This window comes from Rhinopithecus bieti, unplaced genomic scaffold (assembly GCF_001698545.2).
Source record: "Rhinopithecus bieti isolate Rb0 unplaced genomic scaffold, ASM169854v2 scaffold_24193, whole genome shotgun sequence".
In the NCBI taxonomy this organism is placed as follows: domain Eukaryota; kingdom Metazoa; phylum Chordata; class Mammalia; order Primates; family Cercopithecidae; genus Rhinopithecus; species Rhinopithecus bieti.
The window spans coordinates 4,223-16,409 of record NW_016811043.1 but is presented as its reverse complement, the minus strand read 5'-3'; the positions used below and the strand labels follow the sequence as shown (position 1 = coordinate 16,409).

Below are 12,187 nucleotides of genomic sequence, written 5' to 3'. Positions count from 1 at the left end.
CCCACTCTCAGTGAAGACTTGTTCTTCCCTGCTGGGTCTATTTTCTGGTGTCTTTGCCTGTTGGTTGCCCCTGTGACTGCTGACCTCATGCCCTCTGGTGGACGCCATGCTCTCTTGCTCATTGAGGGTTGGAAAACTGGAAAATTACGCTCGATGAGGATAGGCAGTAACATTTGTTCTGTGTGGCACTGTCATCATCCGCACTTGAAGGAGAAGCCGTGTTTCAGAAAGTACAAAACGTGGCCCCATCCCCCCCTTGGCTGCCAGGGGGCCTAGTGGCAATGTGAGCCCGAGTGGATGACACTGTGATGCAGGACGGGGTAGATTCAAGGGCCCCTTCCCAGCTCAGGGATTGACTGCAGGGCTGGTGGTAACCAGGGCTGAGAGGAACCTGGAGACATGCTGGGGCTGGGGCCGGGTGAGAGCCTGGAGAGAGCCTCCACCGGTCCTCACAGGGCCTGGGGGAGACATACTGAGGAGGGGGCCACCTGCCCCTCCGCTCTGCCTCACCATTGTCCCCCAGCCACACTGGCATCCCTGGTGTCCACCAGGCACTTTTCACGTGTCTCTTCCTTAACCTTCAGAACCTCTCCGTAAGGTCCATGTTGGATTTGCATTTCCGGAGTTGAGTGAAGACTCTGAGGCTGGGAGACTCCATAGGGAGAGGTCCACACTCTATGACTGACGCCACAGTTGAGCCACGGCAGCTTGAACTTCAGACCCCAGAGCGTTCTGAGCTCTGAGTTGCTCTGGGCTGGCGGTGCCCTGTGCCAGCTGCACTGAGGCAGCCTTGTGCCTGCTGGTACTACAGGATTCCCCACCTGAAACCAGAAGCAGATCAGGATTTCCCAAATTGTCTCTAGCCCTGATGGGTGACTTCTAATAAGGCACTGTTTTAATAGGCAATAATAGCAGCTACTACTTCTGTGGTGGGTGCTGCCATGTGTCAGGCATCTTTCTGGGTACTTGGCATATGTGAACATACACATTTACAACGGAATCTCATGAAGCACAGAGAGATTAAGTGACTTGGTGAAGGTCACACAGCAGTAAGTAGTGGAGCTGGAATTTGAGCCGAGACAGTCTGCTCAAGGGCTCAGGCCCTCACTGCTGGCACCATGTCACATACAGTGAGATGACTGGAGGTGGGAAGAAGCTGGGGTGTGTTGGTTACATGGAGTACACAAGGCCTTTGTAGTAAACTGGAGCCTGTGGCCACCCAAAGGTGGATTTGTGCATGAGCCAAGGATAGGTTTCTAATGTGCCAGATGAGGTGAGTAGGAGATTATGCACCTGTGTCTTCAGCCTTGTCCTCCCTGTCTTTGTCATCTCCTGGGGATGGAGCATCTGTCATGTGCACACTGAGTGGCACCGCTCCTGCTGGGTGAGTCGCTGCAGCTGCAGGCCCCCAGGGTCCTCATGAGAAGCAGTCAGCACCTGCAGCTGCTGGGGCTCCACCAGGATGCATTTTGAGGACACCAGCTCTGCACCATCCTTGACCCAGACAGTGGGCCCCATGGGACCACCTCCAGGCAGGGAGCAACTCAGCCCTGTGGTGTCCCTGATGCCAAAGAACAACTGTTCCTACTGGTTTCAAGACCTCAGCGGGAGGCTGCAGCAGGCCTTGAGTCAGGGAGGATCGGCTCCCAGAGCCTGGGGTCCTGCCAGACAACACTCAAACAAACTTAAAGTTCAGAAAGAAAAAAACAACCTGTCTCAACTGACAGTTGCATATTTGGCAAAACTCTCTGTCAGAAATGATGGAGAAATTCAGACATGCACAGGTAAATAAAAGCTGATGGCATTTGTCTCTGGTAAACCTATTCTACAATTAATGCTAAAAGGAATGCTTCGCACTGAAATAAAAGGACATTAGATAGCAACTTGAAGCCATATGAAGCAAAGAAGTACACAGCTAAAAGTAACTGTGTCGAACTTTTCTGTAAAACAGTCTGGATATGCCTGAAGGGAAATAAAGTTTTACAACTGTTTTAACTTCTTTATTTGTAATAAGTTCTCCCCATTGACATAATCTTGTTCATAGTCTCAAAATTATTTAAACCTCTACTATATTTTTGGTGGCATATTTTTCTATCATAATGTTATTTTACTCTTAATTACCATTGCCTGTTTTATTTCTCTGTCCAAAAACAGCAGCTGCTTTTGGCGGGCTGGGCCCTCAGCAGTGGCAGCTGCCAGGTCAGCCCTGGTGAGTGGGGACTCAACTGCTGTGCCCATGCAGTGTCCATCGCAGCCACCATGGCCACTTTGTGCAGGGGCTCCATGAGCAAGCCCTGTGCGGCTGAGTGGCATCGTCCATCAAGCCATCTCACTCACCTAATTACAGGGAGCCCCAGTACCTTAAAGACCCTCTGGTAGGCATCCACACACAACCACTATCGGCACACACTTGGCCTATAGCAAGAGGTCTATGCGTACCTCTCTCCTCTACCTCCCAATTTTCCAACTCTATTTTCCCCAAGTTCGTGACTGGCCAGCCAAGGCATGAGCCACTGCCCATGACTCATTCATTCATGCACTACTGGGCATCATTTCACACCCCCCACCTCCCATGGGCTTGTTTGGGTTTGATTCCTAGTTCCTGGCTTGAGAGCCATTTCCAAAGCTGTTCTGGTGTCAGCTCCCAAGCCTACTGCTGTTGTTGTAGATTTTCCTCTTTGTATGTATTTATTTCCCGGAATTAAAAACAATTGCACTAATTTTTTCAATTCAGCATTTCCAAGGATATGCAGTAGGAGTGATTCTTCTTGGTGTAGATAGAATTGCTTCAAAACACCAGCAATGTATATTTGAGGGAAGCACAGCATGCATGGAGAAAAGAGGACAACCCACAAGTGGGCAGTGGAGTTTTCACAAACACTTGGGTAAAAAACATCCACCTCAAAGTACACCAATCACAGCCTGCTGGAAACACCCATGCAGTGTCCATCGCAGCCACCACGGCCACTTTGTGCAGGGACTCCATGAGCAAGCCCTGTGCGCTTCTTTTGCTTTACAGGAAACTTGACTCAGGCTGGTGTCCAGTGAAGAAATGCCAGGTGAATGGAAAGGAGAGGAGGGTCTCAGGGCTGGGAGTGATCTGCAAAAGGAAGCGCATGGACCACCAGGAGGCGCTGCTGCGCTGCTCCTGCTCCCAGGAGGTGACTGCTCAGGACGAGCTTTGAGGTGGAGAAAGGGATGTCATTGCTCATCCTCCAGGTTCAAAGTAAAAACCTTCCGGCCAATCTTGGCCGCGCGTTCTGGTGTAGCGAGCGGGCTAGGAGGTGCTCACCGCTGCTGTCATGGTTCATTTGCTAAACTGCATCGTCGCTGTGTCCCAGAACACGGGCATTGGCAAGAACGGGGAGCTGCCCTGGCCGCCGCTCAGGAATGAATTTAGGTATTTCCGGAGAATGACACAAACTCTTTACTAGAAGGTAAACAGAACCTGGTGTTACGTGTAGGAAGATCCGGTTCTCCATTCCTGAGAAGAATCGATCTTTAAAGGATAGAATTAATTTAGTTCTCAGCAGAGAACTCAAGGAACCTCCACAAGGAGCTCATTTTCTTGCCAGAAGTCTGGATGATATCTTAAAACTTACTGAACAACCAGAATTAGCCAATAAAGTAGAGATGATTTGGATAGTTGGTGGCAGTTCTGTTTATAAGGAAGCCATGAATCACCCAGGCCATCTTCAACTATTTGTGACAAGGATCATGCGGGACTTTGAAAGTGATGCGTTTTTTCCAGAAATTGATGTGGAAAAATATAAACTTCTGCCAGAATACCCAGGTGTTCTCTCTGATGTCCAGGAGGAGAAAGACATTAAGTTCAAATTTGAATTATATGAGAAGAATGATTAATATGAACGTGTTTTCTGGTTTATTTTAAGTTGTTCCCCTCCCTCTGGAAAAAAATTGTATATTTTACATTAGAAGAAAAAGACTTTTGTCGACTTTAGATCTATGAATAATTATTTCTAAGCAACGTGTTTTTATTCCGTGGTAATCTTGAATATATCAGATACCATTTATGAAACATTCTTGCTATAACGAAGTGCCTCTCCAAGACCCCAACTGAGTCCCCGCACCTGCTACAGTGAACTGCCATTCCACACACATCGCATGTGGCACTCTGGCCAGTCCTTGACATTGTCGGGCTTTTCAAATGTGGGTAGTATTTATTAAAGATGAAGATGCACATACCCTCCAACTGAGCAGTTTCACTAGTGGGAAATACCGAAAGCTTCTTACGTGTATATCTAGAGGTTTGTAGACAAATGTTGCAGCCTTCTTTGTAACAGTGAAAAATTGAAAGCAACCTGGAAGTCCAGTGATGGGAAAATGAATATATTTCAGTCTTTTGGGGAACCCAAAGCAGGTTCCAAGACTGAAATTTCAGTGAAAACAGTTTATTTGCTAGGCCTTACCAGAAATCATCAATTGAGGTATGGAGAAATGGAACTGAGAAGGTAAGGAAACCAATTTAAAGTCAGTGAGCAGGTTCTCATCGGTAACAAGCTCCATACTGCTGAGATACGGGGAAACGGAGGGGAGAAAGCTGCAGTATTGATCCTCCACTCCTTGGTTGTCAGCTCCCTGTCCTGTGTGTGGGTGGAACGTACTCCAGCTGCTCTATAGCAAGTCCCAGGTGTTTGCAGTAAGAAGATGCTGGCGTGCATGGGAACCGTGAATGGCAAACACTTAAAGCAATTCCATGTTTAAGTATATAACCTCTGCATATCTTTTTTTTTTTTTTTTTTTTGACAGAGTTTCGTTCTTGTTACCCAGATGGAGTGCAATGGCACAACCTCAGCTCACTGCAAACTCCGACTTCCCGGGTTCAAGCGATTCTCCTGCCTCAGGCTCCCAAGTAGCTGGGACTACAGGCGCGCACCACGACACCCAGCTAATTTTGTGTTTTTGGTAGAGATGAGGTTTCACCATGTTGGTCAGGCTGCTCTCGAACTCCTGACCTCAAGTGATACGCCTGCCTCGGCCTCCCAAAGTGCTGGGATTAGAGGCGTGAGCCACCGCACCTGGCAGATCTTTATTCTTTTTATGTAGTAAAAAGTATAAAGCCACACATGATTTATTTGAAATATTTTATGATTTAAAAACATAAGGAGCAGGAAAACCAATTCTAAGTTCAAGTGAGGGATCGTGGTGGTTTGAACCAGAAGATTGCATGTAGTAAGAAAGTGTGATTTAAGATATATTTTAAAGTTGGAAGTAGCAGGATATTCTGATGGAGTTTGACTTTGGTTTTGGGCCTATTGAGTTTGAGATGTCTTTGAGAAAAGAAGGAAGAAGAGAGAGAATACAAGAAAAACTGGCCAGGCACAGTGGCTCACGCCTGTAACACATTGGCTCAGCATGTTGGGAGGCAGAGACAAGCAGATCCCTTGAGACCAGCTTGGGCAACATGGTGAGGTCCCATCTCTCCAAAAAATACAAAAATTGGCTGGGCACTGTGGCACCCACCTGTAGTCCCATCTGCTCAGGGGCTGAGGTGGATGAATTGAGCCCGCGCAGTCACGGTTGCAGGGAGTTGTGATTGTGCCACTGCACTCCAGCCTGGGTGACAGAAGAGACCCTGTCTCGAAAAGAAAGCTGAAAGCAATGGAAGCATGCCTTCAGAATTCTAGAAAGAAAGTGATTTTCAACGGATAAATTTATATTCAGCCAAATAATCAAGGCTGAAGGTAAAATAATACATTTTTAGACAAGCAGAGACTCAGGGGTTACCTCCATGGACCCTTTCTTGGGAAGCTATTGGAGAAAACACTCCTGCAAAATGAAGGAGGAGACAAATGAGAGAATGACATGGATCCAGCAAATAGGATCCAACACAGGAAATATTCCAGCTATGGAGCTGGAATATTAAAAAAAAAAAAAAATACACACACAAACAAACAAACAAAAGTAGAAATATTAATAGGTTAGCTGGGTAGAATGACTCATGCCCACAGTCCCAGCTGCTCAGGAGGTTAAAAGCAAGAGGTTGGCTTGAGTCCAACATTTCCAGACCAGCCTGGCCACCATAGTGAGATTCCCTTCTCTTAAAAATAATAATAGGTTATTGCCAGATTTGGGGCATTTGGAAAGAAATTCATTGAAGATAAAGCAAAAGTGAAAAAAACAAGAGGGAAGGCTGGTTAGGCAATCATTAATTCCAGGGCAGAAGGAAGTACAGGATAGGTAGTAAGAGCACAATACTCTGTTCTTCTCAACAACGAGCAATATGTACATAGTCATAATGATGCGGTGACTGCTTAGCCCCTAACTCTGGTAACTACTTTGGGACAATATGGGAGGAAAAGTGAAGATAGTGATGGTGTAAGAGCTAAATCCTCATCTGTCATTCAAGAAATCACTTAAAGTGTGTAAAATAATCAAGAAATGACTAAGTAGTTATGTGAGGAGAAAAACAGAAGACATTGCTAAAAGAGTTGAAAGTCATTGCTCTGGAGGATTAGGAGGGACGGGGCAGGGGACTGTTAGGATGCATTATAAACTGAAGAGGCTTTTAAAAAATTACATGTATTAATATATGCACCCACTTGAAAAACTGAAAAAATAATAATTTGGAAAAACCCATGAAGGCAACTACCAGAAGGAAAAACTGAGAATGAAAAGTGCTTGTCTCTGGAAAGATAAACTGGCAGGACTGTTGCTTTCATTGTAAGACTTTTAGAGCCATTTGATTTTACTTAACCATTTTCATCTATTTCTTTAATAAAACAACTCTATCACAATAAAAAGTTACATTCATTCACAGAAAACAAACAAATAAACAAAAACCTTTCCTGCCCAGCCTATCTCATTCTCCCTGAATCCTCAGCGCTAATGAGGACTGTCTCCTTCTCACCTCCCTGGACTGGGCTTTTTACCACTGGAAAGTGGATATGATTTCTAGTTTCCGCATGTCCTGGTTTATTGTGCTGCCAGTAAAATAAAATCAAAATACATATTGAATAAATAATAAATAAAATAACCCATAGTGAGCAAAGGTTTACAGTGTGTTTTTTGGAGTCAAGATCTCATTCTGTGGCCTGGACTGGAGACCAGTGGTGCGATCATAGCTCACTGCAGCCTTGAACCCGTAAGCTCAAGGGATCTTCTCATCTCAGTCTTCCCAATACCTGCGAATACAAGCGCCCACCACCAGGCCCAGCTAAGTTTACTTATTTTTAGAGTTTACATCTTTTAGAGATGAGCATGTCACAATGTTGTCCAAGCTGGTCTCCATCTTCTGATCTCAAGCAATCCTCTTGCCTTAGCATCCTGAACTGCTGGGATTACAGGGGTGAGCTGTCATGCCTGGCTTGTAATTGACTAACACCATCAAGGTTTCCTTCTCCAAGTGTGTACACAGCAGCAGACGCCCCTTTTCTCTTGGGTCAGGACACTGGGTAGAGTGGAATAGCAGGACAACAAAGTCACTGCAGAAAGTGCCCATGTGGAAGAGGTCCAGCAGGAAGGGCCGACTGTCCCAGGGCCACCATATTTAGGGATAACTCCTCTTTCTGGGCAGGACTGTTCTGTGATTACTTTTGTATTCGCAATAGTTCTGAAGTCGTAGGATGATGAGACTCAAGATTGGCTGGGATTTGTTTTCAAAAAACCATCTCCAAGATTTGTTGATCTTTTGAATGGTTTTTAGTGTTGCAATTTCCTTCAGAACTTAACTCATTCTTAACATTTCACAGTCTACTTTCAGTTAATAATGTACTAGTACCCATAAATATAGAAATATTGCAATCATTTATCCTCTGCAAAATGTCCATCTTTTATGGTATAGATATTANAGATATTATATGGAATATATCTATATAGGTTGTAAGTCCCACGATAAAAAACTTTTTCTTATCTTTAAACAGTTCTATGCATGTAAAGTAAGAATAAATGAGGGGAGCAAGATAGCCTTTTGTACTTAGCTCAGTATTTAGCATTTTTGATCATCTTCATCTTTTCTGATCATCTCATTTTCCACCTGGTATCATTTGCCTCTAGTCTGAAGAATTTTCTTTACCAGTTGTTATTGTAGAGATCTGCTGGTGACAAATTCTCTTAATTTTCTTTTACCTGAAATATCTCCTTATTTGCCTATCCTTGAAGGACATCTATCCTGGATATAGAATTCTTAGTTAACCTTTTTGTCCTCCAGCGCTTTAAAGATGTTATTCTACTTTGTTTTGTTTCTATGGTTTCTAATAAGAAGACATGGGTCAGGACAAGAGGAACAGAGAAACCAGAACTGGGAAAATAACATGGGAGACCTAAAACTTGTCATATCAATAATGACAAAAACCTCTATGAATCAACTCTTTAATGAAGGGCAGAGATTGTGTGACTGGGTTTAAAAAACACGGAACCCAACCATATGCTCTTTCCAGACATGCACTTTGTTTGTTTATGTAATTTAACTTTTATTTTTAGTGAAGGGGCACATGTGCAGGTTTGTTATATACGTAAACTTGTGTCATGGGTTTTGTTGTACAGATTATTTCTATACCCATTGGTACCCACCCAAGTATTAAGCCTTAGTACCCATTAGCTGTTTTTCCTGATCCTCTCCCTCCTCCCACCCTCCACCCTCAAGTGGACCCCAGTGTGTGTTGTTCCCCTCTACGTGCCCATGTATTCTCATCATTTAGCTCCCACTTATAAGTGAGAATATGTGATATACAGTTTTCTGTTCCTGCGTTAGTTTGCTAAGAATAATGGCCTCCAACTCCATCCATGTTCCTGCAAAGGACATAATCTCACTCTTTTTGTGGTTGCATAGTATTCTATGGTGTGTATGTGCCACATTTTCTTTATCCAGTCTACCACTGATGGGCATTTAGGTTGATTCCAAGTCTTTGCTATTGTGAATAGTGCTTCAATAAACATATGTGTACACGTAAGACATGCACTTTCTTTTTTTATTTAACTTATTTTACTTTAAGTCCCAGGATACATGTGCAGAATGTGCAGGTTTGTTACATATGTGTAGTCTGCCATGGTGGTTTGCTGCACCCATTCACCCGTCCTCTAAGTACCCTCCCCTCACCCCTGACTCACCAACAGGCCCTAGTGTGTGTTGTGCCTCTCACTGTGTCCATGTGTTCTCATTGTTCAGCTCCCACTTAGGAGTGAGAACCTGCGGTGTTAGGTTTTCTGTTCCCACGTTAGTCTGCTGAGGATGATGACTTCCAGCTTCATCCATGTTTCTGCAAAGGACATAAACTCATTCCTTTTTATGACTGTGTAGTATTGTATGGTGTACATCTACCACATTTTCTTTACCCAGACTATCACTGATGGGCATGTGGGTTGGTTCCATGTCTTTGCTATTGAATATAGTGCTTCAATAAACATACGTGTGCATGTGTCTTTATAATAGAATGATTCATATTCCTTTGGGTGTATACCCAGTAATGGGGTTGCTGGGTCAAATAGTATTTCTGGTTGTAGATCTTTGAGGAATGGTCACACCATCCTCCACAATGGTTGAACTATTTTACATTCCCACCAACAGTGGAAAAGCATTCCTATTTCTCCACAGTCTCGCCAGCATCTATTGTTTCTTCACTTTTCAATAATTACCATTCTGACTGGCGGGAGATAGTACATCATTGTGGTTTTGATTTGCTTTTCTCTAATGATCATTGATATTGAGCTTTTTTTCATATGTTTCTTCTTCTGAGAAGTGTCTATTCATATCCTTTGCCAATTTTTGATGGGGCTGGGGTTTTTTGTCTTGTAAATTTGTTTAAGTTCCTTGTAAACAAACATGTGAGCTCTCATCGTTCTTGTTTAAACACCTAACAGGCATCCTAACCAGTGCAACATGGCAAGAAAATGAAATGAGACCAATAGAAGGACAGGGCATGGTGGCTCATGCCTGTAATCCCTGCATTTTGGGAGGCTGAGGTGGGAGGATCACTTGAGTTCAGGAGTTGGAGACCAGCCTGATAGTGAGATCTCATGTCTACCAAATAAAAATAATTTTAAAAGAAAAGAGATCAATAGATAGGAAAGGAAGAAACAAAAGTCTTTCTTTGTCACCAGCTTCATTGCATATGTAGAAAACACTAGGAGATTCTGAAAAAGTCTCTGGAATTAATCATTAAATTTGCAAAACAGTTCATAAAATATATGTAATAAGTCACTTAGACGAACATGAAAAGATAGTAAACAATACTAGTCATCTAAGAAGTGCAAGTTAAAACCACAATGAGAAGCCATCACACATCACCTAGAATAGGTAAAGTTAAAAAGACATTTGATAAGTCTAAATATTGTCAAGTATATGGAAAAAATAGGAATGTCTGATATTGCTGGTAGGAATGCAAAAAATGTGGCAGTCAACTTGTAAAGCAGTATGGCAATTTATTATACAGCTACCCGTCCACTACCACATGACCCAGCAATTCCACAAATACGTATTTATCCAAAAGAAATAAAAATGTAAGGTCACACTTGTAAGCAGTTATTTCTAGTGGCTTCATTAATAACAAGCCCTAGCTGGAGGAAGCCACATGTCAATCAACTAGAGAATAGAGAAAGCAATGAATAAACTGGGATTCCAGCAATACTCAGCAGCTGCTCAGTAACAAAAATGAGTGAATGGCATCATCTCAAACATCGTTATGCTAAGGGAGAGACCAAACAAAGAACTACATATCATACGATTGCATGTCCATTAAATTCTAGAAATTTCACTATTGCAGTGACAGAAAACAGAGCGGTGGTTGAGTGAAGGGAAGCGGTGAGGGTGGGAGGCAAGGATTAAACTAAGAGGAGAGGAGGGTGTGAGGGATGAGGGCAGAGAGAAGGGCTGGGGAAGCAGGAGGTGGGGAAAAGGAGCAGGGGAAAGGACTCCACAGCAATGGAGGAGCCTGGCAGGGGGTTCTCCGCTTTCGGTGTTTCTCTACTGGGCAGTATGATAGTTACATGACTATAAATAATTACCAATATTCACCAAGAAGCACAGCTAAAACTGGTGAATTTTATTAAACGTAAATGCCCTAATTAGAAAAAAAAAAAAAAGTGGGGGGAGGGAGGGGAAGGGAGGCAAAAAAAAAAAAAAAGACATTTTTAGATCATCAAAGCCATAAAATTCATTTCCTAGGGGTCCTGTACTACATTTAATTTTAAAGGAAATTCTTCAGGTTGAAGGGAAATGATACTAGATGGTGACCCAGATACACAGAAAGGAACAATTAACAACAGGAATGATGCACATACACATGTCACATTCACATTCATTTTCTTAATTTCCTGAAGACATGTGGCTGCTTGTCTAAAACAAAAAGTATTACACTGTATCATTGAGTTCATAATATAGATTGATGTAATATATAAAACAATAATAGCATAATGGTAGGTTAAATGAAGCTACACTGTTACAAGTGTCCTCTATTTTGCCGGGTGTCGTTTAATATAACCTGAACTTCACTGTGAAAAGCCAAGGAATCGGGTTTCCATTCTTACAACAGTAAAAAATTAGTGTAAAGAAATATAGCCAAAAGCCACTAGGAGAATTAAAATCATAAACTACAAAATGTTTATTTGACACATAAGGAAGTAGTAGAGGAGGAACAGAAACAAAAAGAGATGAGACGAATTGAAAACATATAGCAAATTGTAGACCAGAATCCAACCATTGTTAAGTGAAGAAATGACACGACCTTGCTCACATTAGCAGGACTGCTGAGCACTGTGGGGAGAACAGACATGGGCAGGAGGTGAGGGACAGTGTTAGTGCCACAATTCAGGAGTGACAGGGTAGCAGGGACTAAGGGGAAGGTGGGGTGTGAGGGATGAGAGGGGCAGAGAGAAGGGCTGGAGAAGCAGGAGATGAGGAAAAGGAGCAGAGGAAAGAATTCTAAAGCAGTGGAAGAGCCTAGCAGGGGGTTCTTTGCATTCGGTATTCAATACATTTTGTTGGACTTCCTAAAAGCTAATTGGCTCCTTATGATTTAAAAAAAAAAAACAGTTATAAAAATGCCAAGTGTCCAGATAAAATATGCACACTGCTTAGATGTGCATAGTTCAGGAAAACAGGCAGTGCTTGAGCGTCGGTGAAGAGCATTGGGTCTGCATGGAGCACTCGCAACTTTGAGGTGATGACTACAGGCTCCCGGTCGCAACAGACAGTAACAAGCCCTGCTTCTCTGTATTCAGGAGATGTTCT

General features: G+C 43.2%; 1 pseudogene; it reads left to right on the top strand.

Moving 5' to 3' along the window:
• Positions 1 to 3,302: 3,302 nt before the first annotated feature.
• Positions 3,303 to 3,864, top strand: LOC108543099 (dihydrofolate reductase pseudogene; annotated as a pseudogene).
• Positions 3,865 to 12,187: the final 8,323 nt, after the last annotated feature.